Source organism: Ammospiza caudacuta, chromosome 1 (assembly GCF_027887145.1).
Source record: "Ammospiza caudacuta isolate bAmmCau1 chromosome 1, bAmmCau1.pri, whole genome shotgun sequence".
NCBI classification, from domain to species: domain Eukaryota; kingdom Metazoa; phylum Chordata; class Aves; order Passeriformes; family Passerellidae; genus Ammospiza; species Ammospiza caudacuta.
The window spans coordinates 83052622-83079771 of NC_080593.1; the positions used below are offsets into that span (position 1 = coordinate 83052622).

General features: G+C 38.3%; 1 protein-coding gene and 1 non-coding gene across 2 annotated transcripts in view; one reads left to right on the forward strand and one right to left on the reverse strand.

Moving 5' to 3' along the window:
- SEMA5A (semaphorin 5A) overlaps positions 1-27150 on the forward strand; it is a 372788-nt gene that overhangs the window by 31893 nt on the left and 313745 nt on the right. The gene's annotated exons all lie outside the window — the stretch shown is intronic.
- On the reverse strand, positions 24265-24333 carry LOC131569257 (small nucleolar RNA SNORD123). Its single transcript, XR_009275776.1, has one exon. It is a non-coding gene; the product is annotated as a small nucleolar RNA SNORD123 (small nucleolar RNA).

Consider the following 27150-nt stretch of genomic DNA (forward strand, 5'->3'; position numbering starts at 1 on the left):
ATAGCATTTAGAAAACCCTCAGGCTCACCAGCATTGACATCTGGAAAACAAAAGGCAGTTTTCAGGCCCTGGGGTATAAACTGCCATGATACCTCAAGGGTTTAAAAGTTTCTGGCAGCGTAGACTACAGCATTTGAACTGAAGAAGTTTAGATCATTCTGTCTGACAAGAGTCTGGGCACTTGTAATCAACCCCAACAGTGCTATTCGCTAGGGGCAGACAAGTGAAATGTGTTAAAATATTGCTGAAATAAAAATGTGTCAGAAATGAACACTGAAATGAATATTTAAGGCACTGTAACTGTAAATTCTGATAAATTTGTTCCTGATGGGCCATTCAGGTACAGCTTTTAATTGCTCTTCACAGAAAGTTCATTTTGACCTTGTCACATTTTCTGCTTCTTTAATGTGCCCTTTTTTGTATTTACTTTTTTTAAAATTAGTGCCTGTAGTATGTCTATTGGTCATCCTCTTACTCAAGTTCATATGTAGAGACTTTAAGTAATTTCAATTGTCTTTGAGTTTTTCAGGTGCTTTCCTAATTCAGCAGACAAAGAAATAGTGTAATTTCTCAGTTTCTTCCAACTCTGGTTTCACTCAGATGATGAGGATAGAAAGCAGCAAGGTTTACCTGGTGTGAAAGCATGTTCATTAAATTACATTACACTTCTAAGTTATATTACCACTTTCAGCAGTACTGCATGAATGATTGTGATTGTGGGATCAAAGTCTCAGAGCTTTATGCATTTGGAAACCATGATTATGTTTCTGTCCTAGAACACCATAAAAATCTAAACATAAGATTCAATGGCTGATGCATAAATGACTGCATGGATTTAATGTGAATTGCTCTTAGAAACAGGCAGAGATTATATTTATTTTTCTGTGCAAGGATCTGGGTAGAAATCTGAGTGACATTGATCATGGTATTCAAGAGAAACATAATTTCCCGTAGAGTGTTAAGGGAAAGTGACTTATTTTGTGTTCCGTATACAATGAAAATCTTTTATGTGAGACACCAACAGGCACAAAAGAAGAATAAAACAACACTAACAAAACTTGTTTTGCTTAACTGGAGCAGGAAACCTTATTAGGAAGCATCCTTTGATTCTCTTCGAGGCAATCCTATGTCTACATAGAAGAAAACATAAGTGAACAGTTATTTGCCCAAATCAAGAAACCTGGATTAGGGAAATTAACAGTTCAACATAGCATATCAAAAATACTGGAACAAATAATATATACTACAGGAACAAGTAGCATAAACTAGCAACTGGGTAAATTTTATGGGGTAAGGCCCTGGAGCACTGCATGCTGGCAAAACTAGCTCAGCTAATCACTGGGAACCCAAATGCATTATGTTTTCACTTGAAAGGCTTGACTGAGGAGTTAAACCTGAGTAACATTTCAAATACTTGAGTTATCATTACCCAACCCTAAATAGGTTCATAGATCTCAACTGTGGCAGTAAACAATTTGCCATAGTTCAGGCTGTATTTATCATAGATCCATAGAATTCAATGACAGAAGGAAGCACTGGATCACACTGGCTGATACTATTACCTAGATCTGTGAGTCTGTATTGCCCATGGTATAGATGCTTTTGCATGCACAATAAACCCACTCCACTGGTCTCACCTTCTGCACAAGAATCAGGGGTACATATTGTGCAATAGTTTTGTCAGACTTACTAAAATCAGGTGCTGGAGCCCTTTTTGCAACGTGGTCCCCATGAGCCCATATGGTAAAATGACCCCTTGGTGCTCCTCATTCTGTTTTGTTACCTACTGTCTCTCTTGATCTGAATAATCCATGTTTGTGGAAATTTACACTTGGCTAGTATATGGTTTTCCCAAAAGGACACATTAGGTAAAAGCTGTGTCTAATTTCTCTTATTATTTTTTCTGATATCAGATTCTGAATGCTAGTATACTTTTCTTCCTTTCCTTTCTGTGTCAGAGCTGCATTAGTATTCACTAATTTTTCCACAATAAAGACAGTTGTACTGCATGCATGTTGCCTTTCATTTCTCACCTGTGATGAAGTGACAGTTTGAATTATTTCAAACCCTATTTTCCCAAACTACAGGCTGATTTTGTGGCTCTTGATCATCTTCAATTCTCAAAGCTCTTTTTAAAAAACACAAATATTGACAGTGGTTGTGTAATCTACATTAGTTTACAGCTAGTTTTACTAAAGTCACAGTCAGGTGTAATTTCAGCTGATCACAGCTTTCCTCTTTATCTGTCCTTATGGCATAGCATGGCGCTGGAGTTTCTGCTGGGCCTTTCATGCTCTCCCATGAGGGCTGTCCAATGTTTCTTGTTAGCCTGATGACTTAGTGTGAAAATGTGTCGTGTTAGAACGGCCTGTTCTGACGTGGGACTCTTTTCTCTGAGTGATGGACCCCTCTTTGGTTTGTGTTCCCTTTCATGGAAAGAGCAGCTCGGAGTTCCCAGCTAACACTGCAAGCCAGCTCCCATCCCGGGGACACTCCCTGCACTTTGCTGATCTGATCAGGTGAAGTATGGGCAAAGGGACCTCCCAGACACATCAACCATGCCCTCACCTACCTGCCCCGTTCCACACAAACATATCTGTTGTCATTTGTCCTTTTGCTCATTTTTGTTTCTCTGAATTTATTACAGCAGTCCAGGTTCTCACTAAAAATTAATAATGTGAAGCGAGGTCGTTTTACAGTCTTTTCCTTTCAATTCTCTTAAGGAAAGAAATTCCCCTGCTAGTCTATGAGATTTCTATAAATCTCTGTCTCTTGTTAGGTATTTCTCAGTTAGCTCTTATTTTTCCTGATAAAGTATGCATAAAATTATACTGTGAAGCACTGGCTGTTTGATTAGTACATCACAGGACACTAAATAAAATGCCTTGCAGAGTTCTCTGTTTATGACCTCTCCACTCCCCAAATTTTTATCTCCTAAAAGTGTAAAATGAGACCTGGGAAGGACTATATTCCATTTTAAAAAAAATACAACTCCTATTTTTCAAGACTCAACAGTGTCCTCTCCTTTCTTGCTCTGGCATCAATGTCATATTCAATGGCCCATTGAAGTGTAACTCAGCTGTCTTTTCTGACTTTAACTATGCAAAGGGAAAAATTTTTCCTCTGTATACTGTGGAATGATGGATCGGCCCTTTTGTATTAGTATTTTCTGATAATTTCTTTTATTTTGCTGGGAAATGAATAAAAGCAATACAGAGACAGGAGATGGGGTAAGGAATGCACCTTCCTGCCAGGGAGCTTGAACTCCTTTTGTCCGTGTTACTCGAGAATTGCTGCAGCTGGTTTGCTGTGGGTGAGCAGTGCAGCCAGAGCCGTAAGGTTTCAGAAATATCCTGTGCTCATTTCTGCTGCTTGATGTGCAATGGGCAGCTTTTAGGAGAATCAGTGCAGAAACTATTTTCAGGTGCATGAGAGGGCAGTGTTTGCTTCATCCTGCTGTGAAATGTTATGATGTAAAATCAATGTAGCTTGCCATGGAGTAGTCCCATAACAATTATTGGCTTCATAACATATTTTTTCTCTGCAGTGTCTGAGACATATGTTGCATTACAGGCAAGTGGCCATTTCCATACACAGATAAGTATCCAATGAGAGCAAAAGGTACTGTCCTTGCAGCAGACAAGTATCTTCTTCCCACAGAAGGGCTGGCAGGAAACAGCTTCACAGTCTGCAGCTGCTCAGAGTATCAGCAGTAGAAAGTCCAAATGACAAAAAGGCCCGTGATGATCTTTACCTCAGTAGTATCCTCTGTAGTTCCTACTACACAGGCTTTTTTATCATGCGATCTCTGCCACATTTGGCTAGTGCATGAAAAACTGGATGAGTACATGGCTTGCTTTTTGTCTGTTTTTCTAGTCAGGAGAAGCTGAATAAATTTGAATGTAGTTGAGAATCTTTATAGAAAATCCCTCTGTGAAGGACAATTCTGCACCAATACCTCTGGTAAAGATCTCTGTCAGCTAAATCTTAATGAATAGTGTGTGCATAAAGGGGGATTTGGCCTTTATAAAAACACACTAAATTTGCATTTGAAGTAAGTGCAATACATCAAGTACCTTCTTATGCCACCTTTTACCACTTGGATCGTGGTATTGTACTATGTAGTGAAAGGAGATAAAACATTTCTTTTGAACACTGGTTTGGAAGGGACCTTTGTGTTTGAGCTCCAGATTAATATGCAGCCTTTCCTGTTAAAAAGTATGGGAGATGTAAAGCAATGGTGGCAAGATCAGCATCAGGGAAGAGTCACAACAAGACTGAGAGAGAGATATTGCTCATTATCCCAGCACAGCAAAAAAATCCCTTCTCCAGCCTTGCTGAGGCAGAAAGGGAAGGGGAAGTGATGATCCCTCTGGAATCTGGCTATTAACACCTATCTGAACTGTATGAGCTCCTTTAGAGAGAAGAGCTCGCCTCAGAGGAACTTGCTCCCCAGGAGGGAGATGATGATGAAATGCACTGAAGCTCTTTGGAAAAGTCTTTTTGTATAAGGTCTCATTTACACAACAGACAGAATCTGTAGCTGATCAAGGGTCAGCAGCACACTGCCAAGCCATGCTGGATGCTGTCTGGCTGCATCTGCAGGCACAAGCAATCTCCCACTACTGCTGCATCAGAATAGACACCTGAGACTCTTTACTGAAAGGTGACAACCAGATGCTGGCCATGGCTTGGGCCTTTCCGTCTCCATCTAGTACACATTGCTGTTGGCATAAGTTGCTAGCCATGTGTCACACTTTTGTAAGTTTTGTTAAGAAGGAAAGCAATTTTTAATGCATTTATCAGGCCTGATTCCATTGTGCATGAACAGGTGAAAGGATAAAAATATTTACATGAGGGAATAAATGTATTTTTCCTTCATAAAGAAAAGGCATAAAGGCTGTTCCACTGTCTGTGTAGGAATAAAATATGCAGTAAGTTCACAGCAAAACAAACTCGTCTTATGATCTTGAATCAAAGAAGCATAACCCAATAGTTTAATGTGAGTTGACTTTGTGATCAAATAAAACATGAACCTTGCTAATTTTGCAAACTTATGAAAAATGCCTTTTCTGATATAAGGCAAGCATAGATACGGTCTCTGATGTCTGTGTGCATGGTTGCTATTTCTTGTTTTGGCAAGAGAGATGGAGGTGGTCCAAGGACTGGGATATATGTTCTGGATCATTGACTACATTTCAGAGAAGCTTGGCCATAACTAAATATTGTGCTTGACTTCCTTACTTACAGAAAAATGAGAAATGTTGCTCCTCTGGGAGCAATTCCCTCCACTCATTCAAATGTGGCTTTGTTAGAGATAATGGTCTTATGGTTTGGGCATGAAATAGGGAAGCACAAGAGTGTCTGCTACCCGGTCCTCACCCACAGGCAAATGGAAATGGTGGAGTGGGACAAAGAATGTGGATTTTGTGCTCTGGCCGTACCAAGCATTGGTTTTTAGTTGGAGGACTAGGTATTAGAAAGTTAAACATATTTTTCAGGTATATAGTAGGTTTTTATGACTATCACAACACCCTTCTTTTCCTAATGTGGTGTAATTCTATGTAAATAGTTAAAATTGTCCAAGGCAACCTGTCCAGTTCTATGTCATTTGTGCAACTTACACCACCAACAGAGGAGTGGCCAAAACTTTTGTAGGTGATGGTGATAAGAGGCTGAGAGAGAAGAACCTCTTCTACAAGCGCCATGATTTAGAGGAGGATGACTATCCACTAAGACTGACCTTGGACTTGTGTCACAGATCAACTTTTCCTTTCCTAGGAATTATTCATTTCTTAGACCCTGATTCTTCTACCATGCTTATGATGGTGTTTAATTGTCCTTTCTGTGTAATTTGAAATATAAATTTTGGAAGTATGGTACGCATAATCACTAGAAAGTGCATTCTCTGTGTTGCTATCCTGCACCAGATCATTTGTGTGTTATGGCTACCTTCCAGAACTGCTAGTTGTCATAGTTTAGGAATAGTACTCTCTGATTTCATGCCCTCACTGGGCCTCTCCACTCTGATGCCTCTTACTCACTCCCTGCCCCTTCCTCTCCCCCTTTCTGTTTGGTGATGGAGTTGAGAGCTGGAGGCATGAAAGATAAAATCATGGGTTGAGATAAGAACAATTTACTGGAAACAGCAAAGGAATAAGAAAACTAACAGTAACAGCAACAATTTAATGACAAAAGGTATAACACAAAAAAATTATTTACATGGCGAGTAAAACAGTACAGGACCATTTTGCCCACCACACTTTTTCCCCCAACAAGAAACAAGAGAGAGAATCCCTTACTTCTGCTCCTGGCAAGTGACCTGACAAAGGTACTGAATAACACAAGAGTCTGGCCACATTCCCCTTCTGGCTACTGTAAAAAACTAATCCTGTCCTGGCTGAATCCAGGACAGTAGTGAAATCTGAGATCATCAGAAATATAATTCAACTCTCCTTTATCTTATCTATGGAATGTTCTCTAGGACATACCTGCCAGAAATCAGAGTCTTTACAAACTTTCTATAAAATTCTGGAAAAACTGCAAGAAATTTGATCATACATAGATCTTTGATCTATGTATGAAGGTACTTTATATTTTTCATTTGGAACAACAAGCATTTGTCATATTAAAATAAACTAACAGAGCAAAACCAAAAACCAACCCAAACCAAAGCCCAGCAATCTGTCCAAAGTCAATATCATAAGAAAAATTGGCTTGAGGAGCTAAGCTGTCAGTGCTGAGCTCAGTGATACAGAAAAAGTGTCTATTTAAACCTCCTGCTCTCTGAATAGATGCTGTTTACTTTGCAGGAGGACCTTTTTCAACCTTTGTTTTTAAGTCTCAGACTCTTTGGTCCTTCAATAAGAGCTCATCTGTTTAGAAACCACTCTAGCTATACTTCAGTGAATACAGCACTAAAGCCTTCAAACAGTACTGTTGTTTGGCCCAAATGACTGATCAGTAATTCTTTCATGTCTTCATCCAGTGAGGTCATAAAAGAAAGAATGACAGGAGTTCCAGAACTCCCTCATACTGCCCCTGAATGTTTGTTCATCTGTCGTTCATTCTGCAACCTGTCCTTTTCAAGCCAAGAGGCATTAATTCCTTGTAAAATCTGCCAATAGTAATTCTGTTTTTAAAATTTTTTTGTAAAAAAATATTTCCCAGCATATTTGGCATCACAGTGGTTTCAAAAGTTGGGTTCAAAACATGAGGGACTCATGCCTCTCAAGAGAGGCAAAGCTTCTGTCTACATTGTTTTAAGAAAAAAACATTCAGCTGCTTCATCTGTCAGTCATTCTCTTCCAGGAGAAGAAAATACAGGCATAACAACAAAATGAGATTGCTCTCTGAAAGCAAAGAGTGAAAACTTGAAGCTTTTTTATCTTTTTCTATGATCTTCCATTATCTGTCTCGCTGTCAGTAAGGATATAGTTCTAAAAGCAGGGAATTGGACAAGCTTGGTGTTTTGTGCCAAACTTCCACTGCTGATGCAGAGAAAGTACAGAGGCGTAAAAACAGAAGAAAGGAAGATCATATATGCCTGTATTTCCTGATTGAGAACAGAGCTCAAAGTACCATTTTGGTAGCAGCAGCACTGAGGACCGTTCCCCAGCCAACTCAGCTTTTAAGGGTACTCTAGTCCCTTAATAACAAGAATTCTGCAAAGAATAAAACAAAACATTTAATACAATTTTTTCATTTCTAAAGATAACAATTGCAACACTGACACAGGCTCCACATTATTATCCTAAACTTAAATCATCATTCTAAAAATGACTATAGTAATTTATTGCTGGTGCAAATTATTTCCTTTTCGGTACTATACATAGTAAATATACTGCTGAGTTTATCAAAGTGTAGAAGCAAATTTTTTTCTCATTTATCTGTAGTGTAGCTAATTAGAATGGCCTAATACTCCTGTGTCCTCTGGTTTCAAGTACTCTCAGATAAGTTTTTAGGGACAGAGATGATGAACACCTAGTAAGCAAAGAAGACTGAGATCTTGAATCATGACGATGTACCCTGCAGCTTCTCCCAAAAACCCTTCATCTTCATCATCATGACATGAGTACACACTGTTCTGCTCTTACATTGCTCCCAATTGATCTCAGAGCTTTGAAAGAGGTGCCATCCATAGCTGGTACTACCCTGAAGACTGAAAAATCAATGATCAGAGGAAAAAGAGCCATCAATTACCAACCCATTTAGATCCTGGAGACAAGTTAGTGATGTTGTTTTAGAGAAGACATCTTGAAGTTATTTTTAAAATGACACTAGGTACTATAATTCCAGATGCTAAGAAAACTAAACAGCTTTCTCTAATGACAGCTGTTCCCAGGGACAAATAACTCCAAAGGCCAGACTAAAATAAGTGAAGTACTCCTCTATTTCAGTCCAACTGTGCCTAGAAAAATAACATTATGTAAATACTGCTTACTGACAGAACAAAGCATCTGCCTTTGTGAATAGATTTCAGTCTCAAGCTAAATAATACAAGGCTTCATTTTGTGAAGGATGTTTACATTTCCATGAGTAACACTGGAAGTTTAGTCCTTACCATTACTTATTTTCCCATATAATTTGCCATAATGATTATGATGATAAAGGGTTCTTCAAAAATTCTGAAGAGAACTCAGTGCAGTTTTTCTCTTTTGAAGGCAGAAGTCTTTTAAGCTGCTTAACATATAGAATGCAAAGTCCTAAGAAAATTATCTGCCCAAATATATCTCGGTCTTTTGGTGAAGGCCCTTCAAATATCAGAGCCAGACAGCTACAGAGTACCTACATGTTTGCAGTGAAAACTATGTGGTTATGTTTTAAGAAAATAGTTTTTCTTTTAAAAAGCTGCCATCATTTACAATATGTGAGATAATTGAGGTAGCTCAAGGTGATATGTGGAAGAACAGTGACAGCTTTTTCCAAACAGTGTCTTCAAATTTGATCTTTACCTTTGTTTTAGGTTTGAGATAGAATTATCATTAGCCAGGCCCTAGAATTCATCTCTGTTGGGTTTCCTCATCAATTACAGATTATTTTTGTGGCTTTTTTCATCTTTTTCATGGATGTCTTTCATGAATAACATGTGAAAAAATATAACCTTGTTTTATTGGATACTTGACTGGTAGGTAATTGGTGTTTTGTAAATCAAGGGGAAAAGTCTATTGGTGACAATTAATTTATCCAAAATAGAAATACAAATATTTATTTCTGTCTTTAGCTTGAGGAAACTGGATGCCTCAGTCTCAAGATCATATTCTTCTTTCTCTTTTTATAATGCTAAGGTGTGACAATGGTCACAGAGGTTCTTGGATGAGGCAAGAGACAAGAATGTTGACTCCATGTTCAGAAGGCTTGATTTATTATTTTATGATATATACACTACATTATAACTATACTAAAAAGAAATAGAAGGACAGGTTTCATCAGAAGACTAGCTAAGAATAGAAAAGAATGAATAACAAAGATCCGTGGCTCGGACAGAGAGTCCAAGCTATCTCGTCTGTGGTTGGCCATTAATTGTAAACATTCAAGATGGCCCAATCAAAAATCCACCTGATGCATTCCACAGCAGCAGATAACCATTGTTTACATTTTGTTTCTGAGGCCTCTCAGCTTCTCAGAAGGGAAAAATTCTTAAAGTAAAGATTTTCACAAAAAGTTGTCTGCGACACTAAGGACACTTTTTAGCTCCCTTCCAGATGCATGCTTCCATACTGTGACCTCCTTCTTTCCCATAAAATATCTGTGATTCACAGCAAAATAATAGTCAGACTCTCCCTGGTGCTAAGGATGTTTATAGAAAGTGTTCATCAACCCATTGTGCTTATGGAGTTAATGCAGTTAAGTCTGTTCAATTACTTACTCAAAGCCATAGATTTCTGGGCAGCGCTACAAACCTTGAACTTCAGTTTTGTTCCCAACAGCTGAATCAGATGAGAAACTGAAGCAAATTGTCACTCACTGGAGTTCAAATGGACTACAAATAGCAATTGCAAACCTTCCAGAGGAGAGATTTCCAGTCCATCTGGACAGTCATCTGTAACCTCAAGATAAATCTGTCAGAGACAGATTTCAGACTGTTTCAGACTGTTACACCACATGTCAGCTTGCACTCATGCAATGCCTGAAGCCAGACCTCACCCTTCCTCCTCTGCAGAGCTGGCAGAGGTTGGTATATCAAGCTGTGGAATGTCAAACAGCTTTATATGTCTCCTATCTCGGCTTAAACTGATAGGGTTCTTAAAGATGCATCTTCCTCATAAAACCCCTGTTGCTGGCTTGCAGAAAGGGCTGCTCACTGGGACCACTGGATGATCCCAGCTACATGGTCTCTGTATGTGGACCCAGATGGAGACAATACACAAACATTGAAAGCAAGGAAATCAGTGGAAGACACTCCGTCTTTTAAAGGTTTCCATAGACCAGAAAATACCTCACTAAGCATTGTGAGGTATGCATAAGTATGAAAGAGCCCCTTGGGGTTTTTCCCCCCCAAAGCAATGGCTGACAACTATTTACATTTTGTTTTCCTTTCAGGAAACAATCTCTTGTCAGTCTGTGCTCTCTTTCATGATTTGTCCTTGGATCAATGTCTAAATTGTGAGTCCAGTTAAAGACCTATTCACTGTCAAAAATACCTCAAGTGTTTTGTTTTGTTTCTGCAGAAAGACTCTGATCTCAGAATGCTTGCAAATAGAAGGAATAAGGCATTATGCATGGGTTTCCTCTGGTCCCCTACCAGAGTATAAGAAAAAGGAGAAGGAAGGAATTTAACTACATTTATCCTAATACCTTCTAAGCATCCAGGACAGTTGTACCTAATGGTTTTCTTGCAATTCATCCCAGCCTCTATAAACAAAGGAGAGGAATATTTTCTATGTAGTTTGAGATTAAATAGGCATAACCATGAGCCTTCATTGCCTGAGAAAACCTAGTCGGTGCAATGTGAATCAGGCCATGGCACTGACTACTTAATCAGGAATTATCTATTAGAAGAAACAGTACCAAGGCATATAAAAAGAGAGGCTTTTATCTCCCTCCTTATGACTGAATTCTTTCTTAATGCTCTACCAGTAAATTTTTTGGAGATGTGTGTTCTTTCAAGTTATAACACTAGCTGGAAAACCCATGCTTCCTAACTCCAGCTTATTTTTACTTACTTTTTTTCCTAATTACTAGTATTCCTCTTTGAGATGCAGAATGCCCAGTGTTGGTTTTCTTTTATTGCTAAAGGATATGCTTGCTTCTAGTAAATACTATCCTTAAAAAATAGGTTTTAGGACTACATCACTGTATTAAGTTATGTCACTATATGTAAGAGGATCTGCAAGTGTTTAGAAGTAAGTATTACAGTCTGAGGAATAATAAAAAAAAGCATAGGTAATGGAAGTTATATGAGAATGGGAACAGAAAAGCTGGATTTCATGGCAGAGATCAAGAGTAAGATTCAGAGAGATGATGCAAAAGCCTGAACCTGCAATATGTGCCCACTAGATACAGGCTACTGCAGTTCCTCCAAAAGAAAGCTCGTGGTGAGCATGGAAAACTGGGAGTACTGAGATAAAAAAACAAAAAGACCCCATGCAAATAGAAATAGGCTTCTATTCAGTAGCACAGACTTCATTAATCACTTCTTGTACAAGACACATCACACTGACAGATGCACTGGAATGAACTTTGTGGAAGTAGACTTAGGCCCTTAAGTTTTGGAAACAGAAATGAAATTACAAATTAGTTAAAATATTAGTAAATTCGAGGATTAAGGAAATATGAAGCATCTGATAGAAGGCAGATCAGCTGAATTGCCTAGAAGGTCTGAGTGATTGGAACTTAATTGGAAACTTATGTACTATCTCTGTTCAATATTAGAAGATGGTCTTTTCAGGAAAAACAGAGAAACACACTTCACTAAAAAGACTTTCACATTTATTTGCAAATTGCGAGCGTAAAACCTACTGAGGATATGCAGAACAGGAAACATCTGGTTCTGTCCTTCTGACACATTTTGTGAAGTCTGCCAACATCATTTATACGTAATTATACTAGTTTTAGCAGGACTACTGCCTCTGCAACTCTAATGAGAGTTGCAATATATTGCAATTGTTGGCAGATGTTTGTGCTTTTCTAAACTTTCTGAACTACAATGCTTGTGCAAGATCCTATCTTAGGAATTTATTTGCCGGGTTGCATCATTCAATTTCTGTTAATCATTCAATATAAGTACTAATTTTGTTATCATTATTTTGTTAGGACACCCAAGCCCAGATCAGGCACTCACTACATAACAGAGGCTATTGTCCATCTAAAACAAAGGGTGAAAAACTGAAGACAAACCAGTGTTCCAAGAAATTAGAGGACAATGTCAATTAAATGTGCTTGTCTTTGACACAGTAACAGATTAATAATTACCAGTTGGATTTTTTGGGGGGGAAATTACTGGGCACTACAGCAAAGATGTGTGCATGAAGGGACCAGGGAAGTAAAAAGCCTAAAGTTACATATATTTATGGGTAGCTCCACAGAGGCTTTTTCTACAAATAAGCAGATGGGGCAATAGGTAAATGAATTAAAGCTTGAACCTCATTCCTAGATAATAAATGAAAAAATATCCATAGAATGAAAATAGCTGTCAATTTCTTTAATTTGTTTGTTTGTTTGTTTGTTTGTTTGTTTGTTGTGATGGCTACTGTTGACCTTGCAAAGAGCTGCATGAGCAAATCAAACTGGTGGGTTTTGAAGACAGTCTTGGCAGTAGTGTATAAAGAGATGTGCCCAAGACCAAACTGCCTTTTCTGGGGCCAAGATGTTGTAGTAAGTAAGCTGTAAATTAACTGAGACCTTAATGAGAGCTTTAACAGCATGAGTGGATGAAAAAGGCCAAGTTTTAGAGATGGTTCTGTGGGCATAGTAAAGAGTCTAAATTAAACCTGGCATCCAAGTTATGGGTGTTTTTAGCAGAACAGGAAGAGTCCTTTCAGAATCTGGAGAAGAGGCTGGGAAGAGATGGCTTGAAGAAGAGAGACAGCACTCTGTTTTAGCTGTACTGAACTTGAGATGGCAGCCAAGGGCATATCAGCATGCCCTTATCTTACCCTATGAAGGTAATATTTTGGGGAAGAGAATTCTGGAACGAAGCAGTATCTGAGATATTCAGGTTAAGATGATAATGGAACTTGTAGGTGAGGCGAAACCAGGAGGAAATCAGAAAGAAAGGGACAAGAACTATTGGAAATGCAGAAAATGTGACCTATGGGGAAATTACGAAGGAATAAAGATTTTTTTTTCCTTAAAAAGAAGGCACTGTCTACGTAAGCATTAAAGGTAACTGGAAAATGGAGAAAATAAACTGCTCTCCATCACAATTGGGAAAAGAAAGAGCCAGTTTAAGGTAAAGGAGCACAAAAATAATTTGCAAAATTATGGGTAGAAATCCATGAAGACTGTGATGTCTTCCTTAGCTGGATGCCTTTAGAAACAGATAGATATCTGTCAAGAAAAGCAGGTACCAAATCTAGCTACAGCTGAATTTACTAAGGTAAGATGGTTCTAATGGTTTCTTGCAGTCTCTTCCAAAATTGAAGGTCCATGAAAACTCTAAAAATGGGACATCTTTCATGTATTCTTCACCCTTTGAAATGTTCATATGCATCCAGTGTGATATGTGTGGGTTTCACTGATATTTAGGACTTTTCCCCATCTAATGCGATTTGAAAGGCATGACGATACTTAGGAACTTCTGTAGTCCTTAGCCAGTAAATATGGTTTTTGCCACCCCTAGCAGAAGGTCACAGGCTTGGTGGGCACCTGGCAACAGGGGGGCTTAGGACACGTCTGGCTCTGCCCTGGTGAGAGCTGGTTTTAGCTGTGGTAGAAATTGCCTGGTGGACACTTGCCTGATGCTTGCCTACCTTGGCTTCACTTTGGGAATGCCTGGGATGGGGGTTTAGTCACTTAGATTTTCCTGTATATTTTCTGATTTTTATCATCATCATCATGATTGTTACTACTATAAATTTTAGTAATATTTTACTAGATGATTGAGATAACAGGCTCATCATAAAAGGCTAGTTGCGTGTATGTGGTATATTTTCTCTTGCCTGTAAGCATAATCTTTTCATATAAGAGTCTGATGCCTTCCTCTGATTCAGAATTGCTTAATTTATTCAATGCATTATTGTTTTAGTTTTGATCAGATCCTTGATGGATAAGATAGATAGTTTTAGTGCCATATGTCTAAGACTGGATATAAAAATTCTTTAAATATTGAAGAACTGGAACATGGATATGTGTGGGTATTTTCTGAGGCACTCCTATTTATGAATAAAAAAATTTAGCTAAAATAGTGGTATAGAAGCCTGTTAAATCATGACTGATATATAAATTGTTGAAGCCTTTACAGTATGAAGAGCCACAACTCTTCTACAGAAGCCACAATTAATTAAACTGATAGAAGGGAACAACTTCTCTTAAAAGCCCAGCCTTGTCCTCTGGCTACTTGTTAAAAATATGATTTGACTCCCAAGTAACTACCTGTACAGATTTTTTTCTTAAATCTCTGAATAACGGGGAAGGAAATGCAGACAGCTGTGAACCCACTGTGTCTATTGGAAATGATGACCCAGTCACACTTCCATACTCATTAACTGAATCCCTGAAAATGGAATGATCAGAAGATAGTACAGTGCCTTGAAGGGATATTAATCCTTTTTTTCCCCTTTGTTTTCATCAATATATTTTTCTTCTAATTTTTAAAACTTTTTATGCTTCTTTTGTTTGTAAAGATTTATGCCAAATTTTTTCAACGTGCTCAAAAGCCAGAGAGGTTTATTACACGAAGAATTTAATTAAGCTTTTCCAGAAAAACATTTATTTCTTCATCCACTATTTTTTTCATCATGACCTCTTCAATTAGTTTTCTTTATTTACCTCAGATAGTACAGAGGGGACTTTGGAAATTATATTTTTATGTAAATTAACTTACTCATATTTGCTTTGTTAAAATGAAGAAAAATATGGGGAAGTGCCAACCTATTATCTATGAGGTAAGGGTGTCTGAAATTTTAATATTTAGCAGCCATTGACCAAAAGCATTATATTATGTATTCCTCACTTGTTTTAAATTGTGACCAGTTAGAGCTGTAACCAGAAGCTGAAATGAGCTGCAAGCTGTGAGCTGGTCTGGCACTGTGCATTCACACTTAATTGTTTTCACTGCTGCAGTTCTGTCATTGTACTGCTCTTAATTCCTCAGTAACCTCAGCAGAACTCTAGAAATAACAAGGCTCACTGACTGACCATTGCTGAAAACACTTGAATGCTAGTTGTACTTCTGGCTTGTATATCTTTGTCAAAGCATCAAGCTCACTATTCATCGTCAGATCTTAACCTTAAGGCTCAAAATGGTCACTTCAAACTGAATTGGCAATAGTCTCTTCTATTCTGATGCTGCTGATCAAAGAAATAATCCAAATTATTTGGAAACCAAAAGTCTTCTGTGTAAAGGTGGTAATCATGACAAGTTTTAGAGGTTTTTCCCAACTCCACCAAAGGTCAGTGGAATGCTGTTTTCATTTGTAGGCATAGCGTTTTGTTGCATTTTTCTCAAGTGCTTGTAATACTAATTTTAACTTTTCTGTTTAATACAATCTGATGAAAATTGATCTGTTATTCTTCATGTATTGCAAGAGGCACTTAAGCACAGGCAGATGAAGTAGAGTTATTTTGGGTAGCAAAGATGAAGAGCAGCTACAAATTCTGCAGAAAGATCTCAGAATGTGGAGTGAACGGATGATAAGAGAGAAGGTGAAATTCCGTGTGTGCAACCATAATGGGACACACAGAGGAGGAAGCAATCCTGACTTCATAAGTGATGGATTCTGAACTTGCTGTTGTCACTCAGAAGCAAGATACTGGAATAGCAATAACTACTTTTGTGAAAACATCAGCTCAGCTTTCAGTGATGCTCAAAATAAGTACTGAATGTTAGAAATTAGTAGAAAAGGATAGAGAGAAACCAAGATAACCTCCTATGGCTTCTCTTTGAGGTTTAGTACTATGCAATTCCATAGCATGCTTTAGCCTAAAAGGCTGCTTACACTCTTGATTCCTCCTTTTTCAGAAAATTGAGATTCAGAGAAGTGGATGTCGTTTGGAGAGGACAAATAGGTAATGACTAATCACTTTGCTTTATGATAAAATGATGAGGGAAACTAGGTGGGAAGCTGTTCAAATCAAAAGGGAGTGCACCCTTTGAAAGCACACCTCAGCTGTGGCATTCCTCAGCCTAAGAGGCTGTAGGTGCATCAGTGATGGAAGAAATTTTGGAAACAGGTCTATGAAGGACTGTATAAATGTACTGAGATCCTGCACTACTGGATGTCTGTAAGCCATTAATCACTGATGGGCAGCTGTGTGCTTGCCTTGCTGAGCTCCTTCTTAAGAATCTCTTATGGGTGACCATCAGAGACAGGTTAATTAGGTTAAATGGACCATTGCCCTATTCTATCTCCTACACTAAAGAATTTGAGTGCTCTGGGTGGAGGGACTATCTGAATATTTTTTGGCAAAGGGTGAGTTGATATCAGGCATAGTACTGAGGAAACACTTTATTATTTGGTTGACACAATGAAGGACAACATAATTTTTCCTTTTCTTTTTTTCCTTACCCTTCATTTTGTTTTTATCTTTCTGCTTTTCCTCATCTGCTTGCTTTTCATCTCTGCTTCTCTTTAAATTATTTTTCCTTTGTGCCAAACAATCCTCCAGCCCTAAAGAAAAACAGGGCTAAAAAAAGTAAGCACCCACACTGGTGAATAAACTCTGTGAAGCACTTCCAGCTTTCCTTCTTTGTTCTTGGCTCTCTACTGTGGAGCTGAGCTCAGAGTTTCTGTTCACCCAGCTATCAGACAGAATCAGGAGATGCCATAGGGTGAGATTTGAAGTGAGTTATGATTCTTGTTTAATGTTGTTCTGTTTTATTACTATCTACGGAGGAACTTGCAGTTTGTTGTATGCTTGTTCATCAGCTGTTCAGAGATCAGGTTAAAAAGTGGTTCCAGAGCAACAGCATTGTCTGAGCTCCTGGTCCAGCATTGGTGGGATGCTGGTGGAGTCAGCCTTGTTTGTTCTGGGTCTGTAGTGCTTTCACTGTGTTTTCAGTGTTAAGATAGCAATAACATACATTTGGAGGGATAGAAGTTTTTCTGTTTTGATCCAGACAGTGGTGCAAGCCTCTTGGTTTTTTCCAAGATGAAGCTTTTTTAATCAGGTCACCTTGAATTGAACTAACATAAACAAGTGGGATATTGATGAATTTTTGGAAGAGCTGTACTGCTTTCTTCAAGTGGGTGGAATTGAAGTTGTCCCATGACAAGCTCCATCGAAAATTCAGTATTTCTTGTTATGCTTTTACTAATCTTTTTAGAAAGTGCTCTAAGTGATATATACATAGCAGAACATTTTCCCCCTTCTCTATTCTAAAATAATCAAAGGGATTTTGGTAAAAGACAGGGAATGTGTTTGAAATGAGATATGAGATGTTAATTTGGCCTCTACTCTGCCTTGGCATTGGAATAGCAATTCATTGGCAAGTTAAAACATTCCCTTTTAGCTCCTGATGACCCAAACTAGTTTGAGCCCCCAAGCTGTCAGTCTTTCTTCATTTAGCTTTCCTTCCTTGAGGCCATTGCTACTGGTTTTATAACAAGCAGGGTTTGGTATCATCAAACCCAGCTGTACACATGCTGAGTGATTGCTGTGACATAACAAATTGCATTTCCAGAGGCTTTAGTAAAATGCATTTTTATTTATAATGTTACCAGAAAGAAAAAAGCCAAAAAACTCAAAACAATCAGCATGACTTGTTCTTCAGCACTTCAGTTACAAAGAAGGGAGTTAAAAAGAATAAATACCAAGGAAAGATGTATGTTGTCAGATAATTAATTTCTGAGAAACCAAATATACCCTTAAAGATATTTCAGTCAGACACAGTTAGACACTCCATTCCTGGGTCTTAGCAGTGTTAAGGGATTCTCAGATCTTTATATCTGATTATAGTACGAACATCTTTGGCTTTTTCTCCCATCAGATTTGTGGATTTTATCTGTAGCAGCCTCCACAGAAAATCACAGTGTATAACTTTCTATCAAACATAAGGACTGTCATTGATTTTTTTTTACTTTTTTTTTGCTATAATATTAATGCCATTGGTAGTTCCAAATAAAACCAGAGTCCTACTGTGCTAACCACTGAGTAAACACACAGAGTTACAAACTCATCTGTGGTTTCCTCAGGTGTAGTATTTGTAGATGACAACACATTATCAGCAGTAAGCAGTATTGTTGTGCTCTTAAATAGATGAAAAGCCCCAGTACTCCTGATGTTGAACAGTTAGGCAGCATAGGATATATGTTAGTTATCTGTATTTTTGGATGAGTGATCTGAATTTGAGAATGGAAAGGAAAACTATAATTTAAAATGAAAAGACTCAATATTGGTTTTCTTTCATGATCTCAACTAACAAATCCAAGGAGTATTTTGGCACACTCTAAGTTCTTTCCTGCTGATTTTTCAGTTGCATTTGGTATACAGAATATGCATTTGAATTTTGTTTTGTGTGATTATTCATAGAGTTCCAAATAGAACATAATTGATTCAGGTTTAAAGGATGCTTTTCATGCTGTGTCACTTTTAAGACTTGTGGTGTATTGCAAGATGCCACTAAATACAGCAGGAACTTTGAGCTTTATTTATTTATACTATCTATTAGTCTTCCTCTAATTGCAAATCCTACTGGTGTGAAAGAAAATTGCAGGCACTTAATTTCCTTAAAAGGGTCTTGGTTGTATCAACACAGAAACGCTACAACCCATTCTTGCTCCCACTCAAGTCAGAAAAAAAAAATCTTTCCCACGTATTTGCTACTGAGCAAAACTCCTAAATGCTTACAGGTGTTCATCCTGCATCTAATGAAGAACAATCCTGTTAAATTGGGAGGCTTTGCCTGACAATCTGCTGTAAGGAATATCTAGGGCATTCCTGATGGCAGGTCCATGTCTGCTGATCCTGGGAACATCAGCCATTAAATGTTTAGTAGAAGTGTTTGGAAACTAATTTCCTTAGACATTGCGAAATAAAATTTTAAACCAGCAGTATTTTGTCCATTCACATTGCTTTTGATCACAGCAGCAGAATGAAAGCATTTATGACCATACAGAATTTTCCCAGTTCATACAACTTTTCCCTCAAAATAGAACATCTCTCCAGTTCCCTCCCTAAAACAAGAGAAGTAGAAATGTGAGTCGTCTAGAAAACTTTAGACAAAACCTGAGGTCCTTTACTGAACAACGTGAGCAACTAAAAAGGCAATAAAATCAATTATACCATATGTCTAGGGGAGCTGATCTGTGCTTGTTTTCTCCAAAGATGCCAGGAGACATGGTGGAAGCAGCATGATCAGGAGGGATGGAGGAACATATTTCACACCGATTCCAGGGTATGGAAAGCAGGGGGAGCTGAGGGTGTCACAATTCAGACATAGGAGACAGCCCAGGGAAAACAGTCTTCACTTCGCTTTCCATGGAGCTTCTTGCTTCCATGTGCAGCTGCTGTGACATTGCATTTGCTTTTGTCTCATGGAGAAATTACTATGCAAAACCCTCCCAGAAGCTGATGCTAATGAATATGTGTGTCAGACTGTTTTTTTTTTTTTTTGGTTGCATGATTTATCATGTTATAACTGGAAACTCCCAATTGTCTACCATGTTGAGTGACTGCTTGCTATTGTCCATGCATGCACACTTTGGAATGAATGTGTCTCTTCCTTTGGGCTAGTTATCCACTTTCACTCAAAATGAACAGCTTTGGGGAGATGTTCTCTCAGAAAAGTCCTTAACTTGTGAATTAGTTTTTATCTTCTGGTCCAAGTTGCTGTGTCTTTGGGACATAATTCATAACCTATTTTTGTGAAAAGTCAAGCATGTTGGCAGGCATGGAGACTTTGGGTTGCAGTTGGATGACTGTTATTTTTTTCTTGGGATAATTCAAGTACTTTTTTCCATTTTTCAACCGAGTTCTATTATCAATGCCTTCATTTTGATAGTACAAGGAAGTGATTATTACAAAAAAGAGGATAGCATTACACATGTAGCTCCTGTGTATTTCTTCCTTTACTTGCTCTCGTCTTTTTAATTAGAATCTCTATCCCCTGCTGACAAACCCAATTGAAATCTGACATTTTTATGCAAATTATTTCATTAACATTTCTATCACACTACAACAATTTTTAAAATTTTAGCCTTTGAATTCTTAGTAAACATATGGCTGATGGAAGAACAAATGGTGAACAGGCTTATTTTGTTTACACAGCATCATCAGTGCACACACCAATCCTCCAGCCCTCAGCTTCTGTTCTGGATTGGGAATGTCCACTAGAGACAAGAGGCACTCCAAGGTGTGTAGACATTACCCCTTGGTCTCCTTTTGTTATTTTCTGGTACTATTTAAAGTATGACAGTGGACTTGGAAGGTGAACATGGGTTTTGGTCTCCCCTGTCAACTTGTGTCTTTAATGAACCCCCAAGTCTGAATAAGTAGTAAAATCACTTAGTAAGTGACTTGGAGCTTGGCATAACTGCAAAAAATAGTGGGGACTTTTTATCTTCAGTAGCATGTCTGCACATCCCTCCTCCTGCCTGAGTGTTCTGCAGTGAGGCTTCAAGTTTTACAAGTCAAATTCTGGCTTCCTAGAGCATACTCAGAATAGGTGTCCCCTTCTGAAGCAAAACCTCTTACAAGTTTTCAGTGTGTCCAATCAAATAATTATTATGCAGTATTTTTAACAAAGCAGTTTTTCTTATGCAAAATACAAAGAAAAATATTTTGAACATGTTACTTCTGATTTAAATAATTTCAATAACTACAGTGTTTTCAGGCTATGGAGAGGAATAAGAGTGATGCATATTTAATAACTGAACTTGTACTATACATAATACTAATTACTGTTGAGGGCAATAAGTCAAGCACTCAAATGTTAGGTAGTAATAGCTAGTGATTTGACTCTAGCTGAACACTGGGTAAGCACCAAAGCCACTCTGCCACTCCCCTCCTCAGGTGGGCAGGTGAGGAAAAAATATAATGAAGGGCTCACGGGTTGAGAAAAGGTTAGGGAGAGATCACTCACTCGTTGCTATCAAAGGCAAAGCACATGTGACACAGCTTTGGGAAATTCACTGAACTCATTATTTATTGCTTATTGTTGCCAAGCAAAATGAGAGTAAGGTAACAAGAAGTATAATAAAAACACCTTCCACCCACCACTCCTTCCTTCCTGGGCTTAACTTTATTACTGGTTTTATACTGTAGCCCGAGCAGGGCAGGAAGATGGGAGAAGTCTTCCATGGACTTGTCAAACATGAGTCCATCCCACAGGCTGCAGTTCTTCACAGACTGCTCCAGTGTGAATCCCTTCCATGCAATGCAGCCGTGCAGGACCAGGCTGCTCCAGTGGGACCCACAGGCATCCCATGTCCTGCCAAAAACCCATTCCAGTGGTGGCCTCTTTCTCTATGGGCCCACAAGTCCTGCCCTGAGCCTGCTCCAGCCTGGGCTTCTCATGGGGTCACAGCCTCCTTTGGACACTCCCCTGCTCTGGGGCTCTCCAGGACCTGTAGGTGGATCTCTGTGGGCTGCAGGTGGATCTCTACTCCCCCTGGACCTCCACTGGCTGCAGGGGAATCTCAGCTCCAGCATCTGGAGCATCTCCTCCCTCTCCTTCCTCAATTTGGTGTCTGCAGTGCTGTTGCTCTCACGTATTCTCACTCCTCTCTTCACTGGCCACAATTACTTTTGTGCAATAACTTTTTTTCTTTCTTCAATATTACATCCCAGAGGTGCTACCACCATCACTGCTGGGCTCAGCCCTGGCCAGCAGCGTGTCTGTCTGAGAGCCAGCTGGCATTGGCTCTGTTGGACACAAGGGAAGCTTCTGGCAGCTTCTCAGAGAAGCCACACCTGTAGCCCCTCCACTACCTGAATCTTGCCATGAAAAACCAGGACAACTGCAATTAATGTCACCAAGTGATCCTGGTTGCATTTTCCTACAGGGCTACTATTTCAAATTTTCGTTCATTATGGGATATAACTTTGCTTATACCCTGAACTGACAATGTCACAATGCAGGCTGATATATATATATATAGACACACACATACATACATATATATGTGTATATAACAACTAATAGTAGAAAAATAGCTGCACACTTTTAAATGGTCCGCCTGCAATAAATGGATGGGCTTTACTTTGCCAGCAAAGGTCACAGCTTTTTGGGAAATGGTGGGATCACTATGGGAAGAGCAAAAAAATGAAGGCTTAAAGTTTCACAGCAGAGAGTTCAGCTCAACACAGATTCTTAGCAGATTTTTGGTATTGCTAATAGGCAGCTTTTGAAACACATCAACAAAAATCACACTTGCTAAATTCTCGAGTGATACCAAGATGCACAAAAAACAATGTAAAAGAGTGGGCTGGGCTTCCTTTCAAGTCGGGAAAGACATAGGTACCTCCTTATACTCTCATTGCTCTAGTCTGGCCTGAGTTCAACTGATAACAAAACAGAAGACCAGACTGTGAGGAGGGTGCTTTAGTGTCTCAGTAAAATCATCAAAGTAACTGAATTCAGATGGGTTTGCAGTATGTGTGTTGGTGTGTGTGTGTTGGTTACTTGTTTCTATTTCTCAGTAACAAACACTCACTCATTTAATTTATTTTCTCTTTTGTCTTTGCCGAGTACTGGCTTCTATAGCCACTTTCAAGCTGTTAAGCATTTTGCTCTGTAACAATTCCAGATTACAAAGACTGGATTTAAACAACTCCATCTAGTTCTTTCCTAACAGGCAACTGAATACAGTGTAGGAGCAACTGAGGAAAATATCACTTCAACTGGACTTGTAACTTTTATTGCTGCTATCAAATGATCTGACAGGAAGTGCATGGCTGGAAAAACGCTTACAATATGTCACACAGCTTGTTAAGATGCTGACTCTCTTGCCTCCTACAAAATCCCCCTTGACAAGGACATCTACCTTACTGTGTTCACTGTCAGTCTTAGAGAGTGAAAAGGCAGAGAGCAAGTGGGATCTTGGTCACATAAATATGCTGTCTGTGCCTAACTAGAGGGGTAACTTTATAAGAAAACCCATTACTGATCAGTCTTTTGTTTGTTAATGTCTATTTGATTTACGTGCATTTTTTAGTGGATTTAAGATATGCTAAAAGCAAAACAATAAGGTTCATACAGGGGTTCACAGTAATTTAGATAAATCACTTTTTAAAAGTGACTTAGATGTTGGCCTACTTCAGGAATTTACTATTACATAAAATTAAATAGCACGGACAATTCCACCACCACTTGGTAAGCTTCTTATAGGGCTCCTAGTGCTAGATCAGTGCCACAGAAATGTTGTCTGAGTTATGAGGCCATCACAGCTTGTTAAAATTCCTTTTAGAAACTGCAAAGGTCTAATTCTGTGACACCAGGAGTTATGCCAAGTATCCTCTCTATCCACTCATCCCCAGAAAGCCCAGCACAAAACTGAAGTCTAGATGAGCTCCGAGTCCTGTGTTTTAGACTCCTTGGCAGTGAAAAAATCATATATATATGTGTGTGTGTGTGTGTGGTGTGTTCGTGCTCTCTATCCAAATTCCACTTGTACTGCTGGGTGATGTAGTAACACAGGAATTCAATATTAATGATTATGGACAAGCAGACAGAGAGGAGCAACTAATGGATTGCTAATATATACCCTGGCTTAGTTTGAAGAGGTGTCTTGGGGCTAATATAAAACAAAAATGAAAACTTAAATTAGTCTATATAAGAAAGTTGTATAAGGCAGCAGAATATATTACCATCCAAAGTAGAGGAGAAGAAGCAAATATTTTTATTATGTATTAATTTAAAAATCTTTGAATCTTGATTCAAATTTAATAGCCCTTTTGTCTCTGGTTTGTAACTTTACATCATTTCAGTCTGAATTCTGACCTATGTAAGAGACCAGAGTTATTAATATTTCCTATTATTTCTACTCCTCAAACTTTATGACTGGATTTCTCCAAGGCATTCTTCATTCTCACTCTTATCTTCCTCTTCATTTTGAAAGTATCAGTTCAGGGAATTGGCTGAAAGATAGAAAAACAGACACATAAAAATTGTTTGACTGACGGTATTCATTGTAAATTTTTTTTTCCTGGAGGAGATATGAAGGTGAATCAGGAAATGGATGGCATTTTCAGATCACATGAATCAGTACCCAAGAATTCATCATTTTCACCAAATATTTAACTACTTTTAGGAACTTGAAGTTAGATGGTCCTTTTTTAGAATTCATATAACTTCTTTAACTGCCTTATCTGTCAGAGACTTTAATGGAAAGAAAGGAGCAATTACTAAAAATCGCATCACAGATTTATAAATGTAAGTGCACATTTATTTATATAGCTGTGTTGAAAATATCATATGCATTCATAAAAACAAACCATTTTGTTTATAAATAGCCCTAATAATAGAAATGCTATGAGAAATATTACTTTGTCTTTTGATCACAAATGGTAAACGTGAACTCATCAGTTCTCAGGAGCCAAGTTTTAGACTCTCACCTAGCTTTTCCTAACTTATAGATATTATGGAGACCGGTCAGCTGAACCTTTTAATTCAGAACTTAATATGAGACAGTAACTTAATGGAAAACAACAAAGTTTGTAATTATTGACATTTACTTCCCTATTATTTTCATGAAGAATTGCAATAGTGTCTTTTGCTAAGACAATTAAAGTGGTGCTCAGTCTGACCTTGCCCTGTGTCTCCTAATGGGCATACACAGCTACAGCCTTTCCTGGCCTGCTTTTTAACAGTGTACTTCCCTACCAGAACCGTGTGAGGATGAGGATGGCAAACTTAAATCCTCTGGGTCATCTGCTTTCCTGGGATGAAGGTGTCATTCCTGTTTTTACACATAACAACAGCACAAGTCCCTGGTATTTAAATATGGCAGACTTGTGATGATGATGTTGCTCAATGCAGGTGGGAATGCTAAGGGCTCGCTAAACTCAAAGGCAGCGGGGCAAATACTTTCCTGAATCTCAGTGGGAAAGAAGAAAGAAACAGAAATGTAGAGCTGATGATTGGGTACTTCAACAATGTTGTGTAAGTCAGGTAAATTCAAGACACCAGACTGCACAAACTCTCTGCTCCCAAGCATTGGTTCAGGAAAGGGTGCTTGTTTGTATGAACCACTCTTCTGCCTGGTCTGCTCTGGAAAGACTCTGGTCACCAGTAGGGTTTCTCCTCAGTAATAAATGATGTGGTTAGAAAACACAAAAGTAGGCAATTAACTGTGAGACTTAAAAGTTTTCCTCTGACTGTTTTTCATGAATTAAACAAATATGACTAATGTTTTCAGTGGTCTGGAAAAAGTAACATGCAGTGGTAATAAAGACTTTGAACTCTGTGATCATGAAGCAAGAAAAGACCTTTTCCTATGATGGAAGTATAACTCAAGGTTCAGTTTTACTGAAGCTCACACCTTTTTCTATTTTTTTTTCTTTTTAATCTGACTTAAAGTTTCAATTTACTGTATCTGACTGTTTTTCTAAATGGTGAAAGAGATACTTACTATCCAAGGTGCTTTTGATGGGTAATGTGAAGACAGGCCTTCCCTTACACTGTGACTTTCCCACCAAAACAGATGGAAATCCACCCCCTTCCCTGCTTTCTAACACTCTTTATATCCTGCCACCACAGGAATGAGCTGAAATCTGGCTTCCCACCAAACTGGCCAAAAGCCTGAAGGTGCTGTGCAGCTTTTCCTCTTCCAACTGCAGTACCATGACTGCTTCCACACGCTGCCATCCTTAATATGCTCGGTCTGTTTTGTTGGAAGGAGAGATTAAAAATTACTAACAGTGAGAAATGTAATGTCAGGAAAATACGAGGCAGAGGAGAAAGATGAGCTCCACACTGGAAAAAAAGCTGGATGCGATGGACTTGGTCTTCTTTTTTTCCCTTCCTTAAGTCAGATAGCAGAGCTTCTACTGCTGCTTTCCCCCTTGCCTTTAGCATAATATTCCTAGATTATATTAGATTATCCTTATTTATTTTGGATATAGTAACACAATGAGGCTTAGCCTAGGATTGAGACACCACCGTGCAATTTATGAAGAAACAAAAACCGTCAGCGCCTACTTGCAAGGGTACATCTGGGGATTGCATCACCTAAAATTGCTGGGCTGATTCACTCAACTCATCTGGTTTAACTCTGTAACTTAGACATAGCACAGAGTTACATGTAATATTAAAACTGTTACAGTTTCTAGTCTTAATTTCAAACATGATTAATCTCACAGGCAGTTTCAGACATCTTTGCCCTTGAGCTTTTAAAATAAAACTAAATAAAATTAAGCATTGACATCATGACTATTCTTCCATGAAACTGGTACAGAACTATAAAGTGCATGACTAAATGCTCTGTGGGTGATATAGAGTCAATATGATTCCAGTGGAATTTTTCTTAGAATGCACTGTATGCCATTAACACAGTATGATATAAAGATATAAATGTGGTGAGATTTGGGATTTTTAAAATTTTTTTTACTTATATGCCTATTGTTTCATAGCCAAACTGCAGAGGAATTTTTAGAGGCTAAAATGTACATCAGTCAGGGGGCCAGAATTTTGATAGATTTTTTTGGTTTTGGTTACACAGTGCTTTCTTTTCACAGATAAAGCAGGGAATTTTTTTTTTTTTTACACAGCAGTTGGAAAACAAATATATCTTCTCTTTAAAAGGAAAGTCTAAATGTATTGTAATAGGTGGAGGTACATAAGAAGTGTAGGACTTGTTGATCTGAAGATGTCTTAATAACACTCCAAAGAAGTTAACAGTGTAGGTATGTGAATCATCTCATATCTGCACTTACTTTGATGGCAATTTTTAGGTGTAAAACGAAGTCTTATATTTTCTGTACAAGTCTTTTCTGGATCAGAAGGAAATCACATGAGAAAGTGACCCCAGGAATTACAGTAATCACAGTAGTGGCTTCTTAAACACTATTGTTATTTATAAGCAAACATCCTTGAGTATCAGGGTTACA